Below are 11,410 nucleotides of genomic sequence, written 5' to 3'. Positions count from 1 at the left end.
AGGAGGGAGAGGGGGCAGAGGGAGAGGAGGAGGGGGAGGAGGAGGAGGGGGAGGGGGAGGAGGAGGGGAAGGAGGGAGAGGAGGAGGGGGAGGAGGAGGGGGAGGAGGAGGAGGGGGAGGGGGAGGAGGAGGGGAAGGAGGGAGAGGAGGAGGGGGAGGAGGAGGGGGGGGGGTGGGAGGAGGAGGGGAAGGAGGGAGAGGAGGAGGGGGAGGAGGAGGGGAGGAGGAGGAGGGAGAGGGGGAAGAGGGAGAGGAGGAGGGGGAGGGGGAGGGGAGGAGGAGGAGGGAGAGGGGGAAGAGGGAGAGGGAGGAGGAAGAGGGGGAGGGAGGAGGGGGAGGGGAAGGAGGAGGGATAGGAGGAGGGGAGGGGGATGGGAGGAGGGAGGGAGTGGGGGAAGAGGGAGAGGAGGAGGGGGAGGAGGAGGGGGAAGAGGGGGGAAGAGGGAGTAGGGAGGAGGGGGAGGAGGAGGGGGGAGGAAGAGGAGGGAGAGGGGGCAGAGGGAGAGGAGGAGGGGGAGGAGGAGGGGGTGGGGGAGGAGGAGGGGAAGGAGGGAGAGGAGGAGGGGGGGGAGGAGGGGAGGGGGAGGAGGAGGAGGGAGAGGGGGGAAGAGGGAGAGGAGGAGGGGGAGGAGGGGAGGGGTAGGGGGAGGAGGAGGGGAAGGAGGGAGAGGAGGAGGGAGAGGAGGAGGACGAGGAGGAGGAGAGGGGGAGGAGGAGGGAGAGGGGGAGGAGAGGGGGAGGGGGAGGGGGAGGGGGAGGGGTTGGGCGGCGGCGGCAATGACAGTGATGTCAACCCCGCCCCCCAGCCATGGGTGCTCAGGACCACAGGACTCCAGGAAGGTGTGAGCTAACCACATCATGGCAGCTGGAAACACTTTCGGCTGGCTCGGCATGTTCTCCTTGGGTCAAGCCCGCCCCTGCGCTCACACGCCTGGAGGAACTGTGGGGCAGGGAACCCGTGTCCGCCTGTCCTGCTAAGGCAGGGTTGCCATGGAAACCCACCAGTGCCACGGAGAATTCCCCAGGGCTCAATTTTAAGCTGGGAATCACAGCGGCGAATGCCCAAGAAGAAACACCTGCTGTTTAAAAAGAGCTTCGGGATCTGCGATGCAATCTGTCAGCCGCTGCACAGACTCGGGAAGAGCCCAGACAGGGAGCGGGGGCAAGGTAGCTCAGCCCAGCACCCCACCCCACCCCACCCCGAGGAGCAAGTGCCCTCGCTCCCCGCTTCCCCCCACCCCACAGAGAACGGCGGCGCTGTCCACACCAGGGCTGAGCAGCTGGCGCGGGGCTTTCCCAGGCCTGCGGCTGCACCCCCACATCCCCCTCGGCAGATGCTGGGGCATTCTGGGGAAACGGGGCCTGCGTCCCTGCTGCTCACTCCAGAAAAACACGTGGCAAGGCTAGGACCTGGCTCCTCACCCACAGCCCCCACACGCTGTTGTCACAGTGTCCGTTTATTCGTCCTCCAAACGCAGTCCCCACCCCCACCCCCGCACCCCACGGCCGTGGCTGCAGATCGGATTGACCCCTCAAATTCCACATGTGCCCGGAAGCCAGGCGCATGACTGTGTACTTCAGCATGGACATACAGCTTGTACACAGCTTGCGTGTGAAGATGCTGAGTGAGCTGTGGTTACACCCTTGTGCAGAAGGTGATGACAAGAAAAAGAAGACTTAGATACCAGAGGATTGGAACCTTCCATCTCTCTGCACCAGCTTCCTGGGTGCTGGGATCACAGGTGTGGGCCACCAAGCGGGTTTAAATGCAATAGTGACCTAGAACGGGGTTAAAGGGATGCAAATTGGGAGCAGTCATGTATGCACATAGCTCTTTGTTTGAGGGGGATTAAGCTCCCAGCAGTCAGATCTCCAGGACTCTCTCATCTGTGCCTGAGGCAGATACTGCCTCTTCTCAAGTGGACTTTCACTGTATACAGCTGCTGGCGTGCGGTGGGGCACCTGACCGTGACAAAGCCAGGCCTGGATCGGGCTCCTTCGCCTGCACATGACACGGCGCCCAGGGTCAGCCTTTACCACTCACCCCTCCCCCAGGCCTCCTCGGATTGCCCCGCCAGGATCCCAAGCCTTCCTGATTTGTGGTCAGAACTGGGCCCCCTGCTCCCACTCCATGCCAATGCCGGCCCGGCCCTGGCGCCCGCAGCTGGCAGAGATGCTGCTGGGCAAACACAGTCACGCTTCACCCTGGGGGCTCTGTATCCATGCATTCAACAAGCTAAGAATCAAAAGCATACTTAGGTTCCGTGTGGTGGTGCTACCTGTAATCTCAGCATTCAGGAGGCTGAAAGTTCCCGGGCCAGCTTGGGCTACCACATGAGACCCTGTCTCAAAGCATCTTTTTTCTGAAATGTATGTAATACACCTCAAGTGCCACACACCAGGCTCGTGAGAAGCACGGTGCCAGCACGGTGACTGAGGGATGTCATGGTCTCCCCTCGGGAGTAGGGGGCTGCCTGGGAACTGGGCCCACCCAGCCTCGAGACACGTGTAAACTTCATACTCTCTATCCCTAGCTCCAAAACTGATCACACAAACTCAAACTCCAAGGTGCCATTTCTACCAAGTGCATGTGGCTGTCTCAACATCATAACGTAAAAAAGAAAATGTTAAGTTGTGCTGCCAGACGTCGGGAACCATCTGTAATCATTGAACAATTTAAAACTTGGTCTTTTAAACCTAAATATTGGCTACAGCCAGATTGTGGAGTTCTGAATCTCAAGCCAGTCTTAATCACCTGCTAGCATTCAGGTTTCATTTTTAAGCTAGTTTTATGGAGGTTATGCAGACATCCTGTGCTGCCACGCGCTCTCCATCACAAGAACGCGCGCGTGCGTCTCCCTGCCATCTTCCCCACACTTTGCGGGTCCTCTCCATGACTTGCTCTGCACTCTCACCTCCTGTCTGCTTCCTGTGCCTGTGTGTCTGCTGACCCTTGCTAGAATTTAAGGCGGATACAGTCCCGCAGGGGCCACTGTCTTCAGCAGGCCTGCCTTCACTCTGTTCCTTATCTGAGGAACCCCCAAGGTTTTTCTGGGATCAGCACCCCACTCACATCTGTGCTGAGTTTTCTTTTCTATTATACGGACTTTCTGAAGTTTGCTGATCGATGTCCACTGACGTTTGCATTGTTTATAGTCCGGGTTATTGCAGGTGAAGCCATTGTGATTTTTCACATCCAGTCAGCTTGTGGAAAGGAGTCATCATTTCTTCTGGATGGAGAGCTAGGGGTGGGACATCCGGGTCTTCCTGCAGCACACATGAACACTCAGTAACAGCCAGTCCATCTTCCCATTCCCACCGGACCCCTCCCATTTCCATCAAGCACAGCACAGACAAGGGTCCTGGGTCCTGCGCCCTTGTGCACGCCCACCGGTTTCCTCGATGGCTTTAGGAGCTTTTAGATTCAATCAGATTTTCTAAGCACGTGATCCTTCAATCTGTGAAATAAAACATCTTACTTTCTTTGGGAGAGACTAGATGCTTTATACGCCTTTTTCTTGTCTTATTGCATGGGCCAAAACAGAATTCCTTCTTCTGTTTGTAATCTTGGCGGGGAATTGCTCTTGAGGCACTCTGTGAGCTGGGGCCCACAGCACTTCAGGCTCCTGGGGACAGCAAACGCCTTTCCATCGCGCTTTCAGTCATACAGAAATGTGGGTTTCTAAATTCAGGGATATTTTCTAAAGATCTTTCTGTTACTAATTTCTGATTTAACTCCACTGTGATAAGAACACACTGTGTTCTTTGATGTGACTCCTGTTTTCAACTTATAAAGATCTGTCTTGCTGGAACATGGTCTCTCATAGCAACTGTCCCAGGATTTGACCCAAATACATATCCTTCTGCTATGTGGTGGAGTATTCCACTAAGGAATACTCGAATTCATTGATAGGATCATTTAAATTTTCTACATTTCCACTATCTTTTCTATCTGTGTGCTCTCTCACTCTCTTTGTATGTATATATATTTATATATATATATTTATATTTATATATATAAATATATATATATTTATATATATAAATATATATATATATATATTTATATATATACATGTGTGTATATATATATATACATACATATATATGATTATCAGCACAGATACACACACAGATATGTTTAAACCCCTAGTTATAACTGCAGGCTTTGCCCTTTCCCTTACCATTTGGTCTATCTTGGCTTCTGTATGTGGAAGGTAAGTCATATTACTGGATGCACCAAGGCATCAAAGGTTATACCATTCCTTGCTTCAGACCAAATGACCTTCCACGTCCTCTTCGAGGTCAGGGAAAGTTTAAGTTGGTTGACTTGGTTCCTCACACACCTGGTGAATTGTCGTCCGGGACACGGACGCTTTTGTTTTCCTATGAGTTTCTATGGAGTCACAGCCTGGAGCGTTGCTACATTGCTTGGAGACAAGTTCATCTTTCTGGATCTTTTACGGTTTGCTCAGCAGAACCAAGACTGTGTTCAGCCAGCCAGCATCTCCGTTCCCACAGCAGGCCTTTCTGTGCTCTCTCGGAGTCGCATGAGGGGCTTGTCTGACTCGGGGCGTGGCTGGTGGGAGCACCAGCCTGTTACTCCACCAGGGATTGTTTCCCCGGCTTTAGACATGTCCTCAAATGTGTGTGCTTATCAATATCCACGAATGGTGGAGGCTGACCCTCTGCGATCTAGGTGGTCCCTCACTCCAAACAACTCTCCTCCCTGCCCGCTGTCCTGTCCTACGGACTGCATACATGCTTACTGACACCTGGCCTCAGGACCCACTGGGCTCCGCCCCGGGTCCCTGTGGGCAGTGGGCAGGTAAAGGAATGCACCTCATTTGTTTCTGGTCCCTCGGGAAACACCTGCTGACTCACAAGCGCTGTCACAAGACCACTGCATATTTGGTTTCTTCACCTGGAAAGTCCTTCCATCCCATCTTTTCAGAAGTCTGGTGCAAAACTGCTAAGGGCTCTTTCCATGTCCCTCGGAGCACTCTCCTTCTTGGTCTTCCTCTTCCTCTCTGGGCCTTGGAAGAGGACCAGCTTTGGAGTACCCCGCCCCCCGCCAGCCCCACACACTACCCATCGGCCCCTGCTCCACTCATTCTCCCTCTCTCCTGAGCTTTTCCTGGTTGGTGACCTTCACGCCTTGTCCTCTGTTGGGCTGAAAACCACAGCGCACACAGAAGGGTTCCCTATCCAGTTGACTGGTTTTAAAACAAATTCAAGAATGCATTTGACTAATTATGTGTTAATGTCAGACCCGAGAAGCAGGCAGTGGCGGGCTAGGGTTCAGGAGTGGGGAGTGAAGGAATTATGACGGCGCTGACGGGGAGGGCCTCGCGGCCTGCCCTGGGAATCCAGTGCTCCACACAGCCGTCAGCGTTAAGCACGAGGCCAGTGACCTCCACTCAGTGCTTCGGCTAACCTGCCATGTGGGGGACCCATTAGTGCCCAAACGTTGGAGTCTCTCACTTCTTCCTTTGGAAGCATTCCATAGTGCCAGTTTCAGATTTTGATCCGAGTATATTTCTGAAGTAAGTGTGCAGCGGCTGCGGCTGGGGCTGGGCTGTCGGGGGGGGGGGGAGTAGTGGGGGGCTCCGGCCCGTTTCCTTCCTCCCCACTCTGCCCACTGTGCCTCCTCCCTCTGCTTTTGCTCACAAGCGAAGACTCCAGCGAGAGTGAGAGCACCGAGCACAGAACGCACGGCCTCTGGCTGGAGGTGCTTCTTCTTTTCCCCCTTTCTGTTCTCCACTAAGGGCTAACTTTACAACTTTTATTATAATACACTTTATGTTCAACAGTGAAACTTTACTGCAACATATGCCCGTTTTACACATTCATGCATAAAGCATATTTTAAAAACCCTTAGTCAGAGCTCATAATGCAATATTAAACCCGCACCATATTTTTTCCGCACATTCATAAAAAAGCATTCAGTTCTTTGGAAAATGTTATTAAGAACTTTGGCTCTAGGGTGTTGGATGTTTCCAGTGTGAGCGTTTTGCTGGTGCGGAGCTGGGGGGGAGGGGCTCCCTCGGTCTGCAGAGCCAGCGGTCCCAGGGCCCTGGGGGAGGAGGGGACAGGGCCTTGAAATGAGACCACACAGCAGCCCTGTGGACAATTCCCACACACACATCTGTGAGGGCTGCAAGACTAGGATGGAGCGGGGCGCGCTCGGCTTCTGTTTGGGAAATGAGGTGTCACGTCAGAAATTGCATGTGGTTATTTATCATCAACAGGAGATCTCCAGCCCGACTGGAAGAAATTGAAACAATGCCTCCAAGTAATCCCAGCCCGACTGGATTAGCACGTGGTCTCAGGAAATCCTGGTAAACTAGGCGACTCTGACTATTATAGATGGCGAGTTTTGTGTCTCGGTTGAAGTCCAGAAGACGTATCTCGACATCGCATTTGACATCCTGAGCTGTGCGGTCACCAAATGACCCAGGGGACATGCGGCTGCTGCCGTCTGCCTCTGAGGAGGCCTGCCCCACCCACCCCCACCCCAGGCTGGCAGCTAGCTAGCCCCGGGGCCTTCCAAGTTCTTTCTGTTAAATGTCCACAGTCTTCCCCATCATGACCAAAGCACGTACGCGTTAACACGCAGAAGGTGGATCCCACAGCTGGACTGAGACCCCTCACGGCCGTCCTGTTCCGTGGCCACACGAAGCCTGAAGGCTGTGCAGCGCACTCCCTGCTCAGGCTGCACCTGGAAGCCGGGGAGGGCAAGCTGGGCTGTGGCCCACCGACAGACAGAAGTCAGGACAGACCCACGTCACCACGGAGTCCCCAGTGTCATTCCCCTCGGCAGGAGGGCCCAGGGAAGAGCCTCGGCCGGCGTGGGGGATGGACGTGGAAATCCCTGAAGCGACACAGTGCCTAGGAGGTCTAGTAGGAGGTCTAGAGCAGGGGCTCGTCCACTGAGCCACAGGTCATCCCGGGGGAGGACACAGGGCCTCCTCTAGAAATGCAAGAAGGCGGGACAGCAGTTGGAAAAAAGTGGCGGCCACAGAGGCCCCGGCATCCTGGCTGAAGCCTGAGCTTCACTCAGCCCACAGGACACTCCGCACCTAGAGCCCCCTTTCAGGAATTGCCACGGGATACGAAACACCAAGATGGCACACTGCATAGGATTCCTCAGTGAGCAGAAGGCTGGGGTGCAGCTCTGATGCCTGCCTGCAGGTGGAGCTCCGGAGCCTGCCTGCAGGAGGGGCTGGAGGGCCAGTCCTGTGGCAGAGGCCCACCACGTCCACGTGTGGAAGGCAGCGGGGCTGGAGCAGGGGCAGGCCGGATGCACACACACACAGGGTGTCCTGCGGGGACGGAGGGGACACCCGGGTAGCCCCTGACCTGAGGAGGAAAAGCACTGACATTCAGAAGTTCTCTAGCCCCCAGGCCCCACCCTGAGGAGCAGGGCGTGAGTGCAGAGGGTGGATGAAGATTGGCACTAGGTGGGCAGACTCTCACCAGTCCAGGTAAACCAAGGTCCCATCCCCTCTGCTTTCTGCCTCCCCAGGAGAGACCAGTGTTTACCCTCCTGACACCAGAGCAGGACCACACACAAACCCCAAGCCCCAGGCCCGAGTGGTGGAGGACGCCCGCGCTACACGAGCAGCCAGGACAAGAAAAGATAGGACAGGTGACGGGAGACGTCTGGTCTGCACAAGCCCCTGTCTGGGTTTGTTTCCAAATCTGTTTTAATTCCAGAACTTTGTGTGGCTATTAGCATTGTATCTCAATTCAATTAGCAAAGAATTTGTTCAGGACAGGTGGCTGCTGGACTGCAGCCAGCTTGAAGCAGAAAGCAAAGGATCACCACTGACAAGTGTGTCTATTGAATGACCACTGATGAGTGTGTCTATCTAATCAGGAGGAAGGGGAAGGGAGGGGATGTGGTACAGGAAGTAGGGGATGGGAGAGGATGGGATGGGGATGGGAGGGTGTGGGGTGGGATGGGAGGGTGTGGGGTGGGATGGGAGGGTGTGGGGTGGGATGGGAGGGTGTGGGGTGGGATGGGAGGGTGTGGGGTGGGATGGGAGGGTGTGGGGTGGGATGGGGAGGGTGTGGGATGGGAGGGTGTGGGGTGGGATGGGAGGGTGTGGGGTGGGATGGGGAGGGTGTGGGATGGGAGGGTGTGGGGTGGGATGGGAGGGTGTGGGGTGGGATGGGAGGGTGTGGGGTGGGATGGGAGGGTGTGGGGTGGGATGGGGAGGGTGTGGGATGGGAGGGTGTGGGGTGGGATGGGAGGGGATGGGTTGGGATGGGAGGGTATGGGATGGGATGGGAGGGTGTGGGATGGGATGGAATGGGAGGGTGTAGGATGGAGGGTGGGAGGGTGTGGGGTGGGATGGGAGGGTGTAGGATGGAGGGTGGGAGGGTGTGGTGTGGGATGGGAGGGTGTGGGGTGGGATGGGGAGGGTGTGGGGTGGGATGGGAGGGTGTGGAGTGGGATGGGAGGGTGTGGGGTGGGATGGGAGGGTGTGGGATGGGGATGGGAGGGTGTGGGGTGGGATGGGAGGATGTGGGGTGAGATGGGAGGGTGTGGGATGGGAGGGTGTGGGGTGGGATGGGAGGGTGTGGGATGGGGATGGGAGGGTGTGGGGTGGGATGGGAGGGTGTGGGATGGGAGGGTGTGGGGTGGGATGGGAGGGTGTGGGATGGGATGGGATGGGAGGGTGTGGGGTGGGATGGGAGGGTGTGGGGTGGGATGGGATGGGATGGGAGGGTGTGGTGTGGGATGGGAGGGTGTGGGGTGGGATGGGAGGGTGTGGTGTGGGATGGGAGGGTGTGGGGTGGGAGGGTGTGGGGTGGGATGGGAGGGTGTGGGGTGGGATGGGAGGGTGTGGGGTGGGATGGGAGGGTGTGGGGTGGGATGGGAGGGTGAGGGTGTGGGATGGGAGGGTGAGGGTGTGGGATGGGAGGGTGTGGGGTGGGATGGGAGGGTGAGGGTGTGGGATGGGAGGGTGTGGGGTGGGGTGGGAGGGTGTGGGGTGGGGAAGGGAGATGAGATGGTGGGGGGCCTGGCATGGGGGTGAGGAGTGTCCTGGCCCTTGCAGCCTAGGACAGGGACAGGGCCTGGCTTTCTGCGGGGCCAAGAGACAAGGCAGGGCTGATGGGGGGGGGGGAATGTCGGGAAGGACGGGTCGTGGCCAGGTGCAGGGGTGCACCTCTGCCCCATCTCCCTCCAGCGGCTTTGACCTGAACCATGGGCCCTCCGTCCTGTGCGGGGCCAGGCCTCCCCTTCCACGCTGTGTGACTAACGCTGTGTTTGCACACATGGTGGAGCAGACGCAGCACGCTGTCATCGGCACATGAGCCGTGTAATTATTTACCAAAACACAGTTTTTAGAGGCTATGATTAAGGAACAGGGAGAGGAAAGAGTCATTTGTGGGAAATTGACACAAATCGTTGAGCACTGAATTTCCCCCAGTTTTCAGATTTCTGATGATGTGAGTGTGTGTGTGTGTGTGTGTGTGTGTGTGTGTGTGTGTGTGTGTGTGTGTGTGTGTGAAGCATGAAGGATCTTGGTAGAAGCAGAGGGATTCCCCTCCAGGTGACACCCATGGGGCTGCTCCCACAGGGTCCAGACAGAAGTGTGAGGGGCGGGCAGGTAAAGGGAAGGAGAGCACGGGGACACATGGGGCTCAGGGAGTGGCTCCGGGCTCAGGTCTGCTGTGGGCGTGGAATGAACACACGGTCCCCGGAGTCGATGAGCAAGTTCTCCGCTTCAGACCCTCCACCTGCAGAAGGTCTGTGGTTAAAGTTGAAACTCAAAAGCGGGGGGCTTCCCTGCCCCTCGTAGAACATGACAGGCCCAGGAAGGCAGCGTGGCCGAGGATGGACGGGATGGTGGGAAGATGGTTGTTTAGGTCCTCAGCCCCCACTGTATCTGGAGGGGTCGTGTTCAATGAAGCGTCAGGCGGACCCTCAGCCCCATGACTGGCTACATATGTGGAGGAGCTGGGACAGACACACAGGGAAGACCGCGCGGTGGGAGGACTCAGGAGGAGAAGACACCGGCACCGCAGCACCCTGACCTCGCCCTGCAGCCCTGGACGGTGAGGTCAGTGGGACCAGGCACAGGGCAGGCTAGCCAACACAGCGGCGCCGTGCTCCCCACGGGGACCGTCCACGGGACACTGGGCTAGGGAAACGAGGAGCTGGGACAGGAGTGGGAAGCGGCCGCCACCCTGCCTAGGGTCAGGGACCCTGGGAGGAGATGGGGGCGTGCCCGCATGGTGGCGTTCCCTTGCCCTCCACTCCCACGGTCATGGCTGCAGGCCCCTGGCACCTCTGGGAGGCAGAGGCAGAAAGGCCTTGGTGCCAGGAGACTCGTGGCCATCGGGGGTCTCACACTCCAGGGACAGGAGTCACACCGGGGACCCGATCTCTTCTGAAGTTGGGACAGAGGCAGGGAGAGATCTGAGGAACCCCAAGGTGTGGGGCGGCCGCTCTCCCTTCCCTCCCAGCACCCTGCCCTTGGCTCTGTGTGGGCTCCCTGCTCCCGACCTCTCACCCGACAGGGCCGGCAGCCTTCCTGGGGAACCGAGGTGGCCCAGCTCCTTCAATAGCCCTGCAGCAGGGTCTGGGTGGACGTGCCTGCAGAGGTGTCTGTGCTCAGAGCCCTGGGCCGGGAGGCAGAGGCCAGCCCAGCCCTCACACTTGAGGGGCCAGGCAGGAAGGAGACTGGAGAAGGGCTGGAGGGGGAGGGCGGTCGGGGCTGGACTGGGGCGGCCACATAGGAAGGAGCTGCTGGTATGTGGCGCAGAGCAGCAGCCGGGCACGGGCCCCCACACCCAGGCACAACAATCTCCATGCCAAGCTTCTAACCTGGAATCCCAGAAAGGGTCAAGGCTGAGCAAAGGAGCGGCCAGGGGGAAGCAAGCCCAGGAAAGGATGGCAGGCGCAGAGGGACACAGAGGCAGCAGGGAGCTGCGAATTTAGTCCCTAATCCCTGCCTCTCTCCTCTGGTCTGAGGGAAGAACTTCTCCACCCCTCCTTCACTGGGTAGGAAACCGGCGCTGCCGCTGGCCCCCACCACTCAGTCCCCAGACACAGGGCGGTGGGCTCCAACGGCCGCTTGCTCTTCCCGACCATCTCCCTCCCAGCGTCTCTGACACCAGCTCTGCCCGCCACTCAGCTGACGTGTGGGAATCCTGCCGGGTTCCTCACCACCAGGGAACAGTGCAACTGTCAGCACCCCACCTGCAACAGGGCGCACCCCACCTGTAACAGTGAGCGCCCCACCTGTAACAGTGAGCACCCCACGTCTAACAGTGAGCGCCCCACGTGTATATCTAACAGTCAGCACCCCACTTGTACCCTTTCTGCAACAGTGAGCGCCCATCTGTGCCCCTTCGGCGTGTGTGTCTGAGCTGCTGCATAGAAGACAACTCC

Source organism: Dipodomys merriami, unplaced genomic scaffold (genome assembly GCF_024711535.1).
Source record: "Dipodomys merriami isolate MVZ:Mamm:240054 unplaced genomic scaffold, mDipMer1.0.p SCAF_55, whole genome shotgun sequence".
NCBI classification, from domain to species: domain Eukaryota; kingdom Metazoa; phylum Chordata; class Mammalia; order Rodentia; family Heteromyidae; genus Dipodomys; species Dipodomys merriami.
This window is presented reverse-complemented; position numbering follows the sequence as displayed.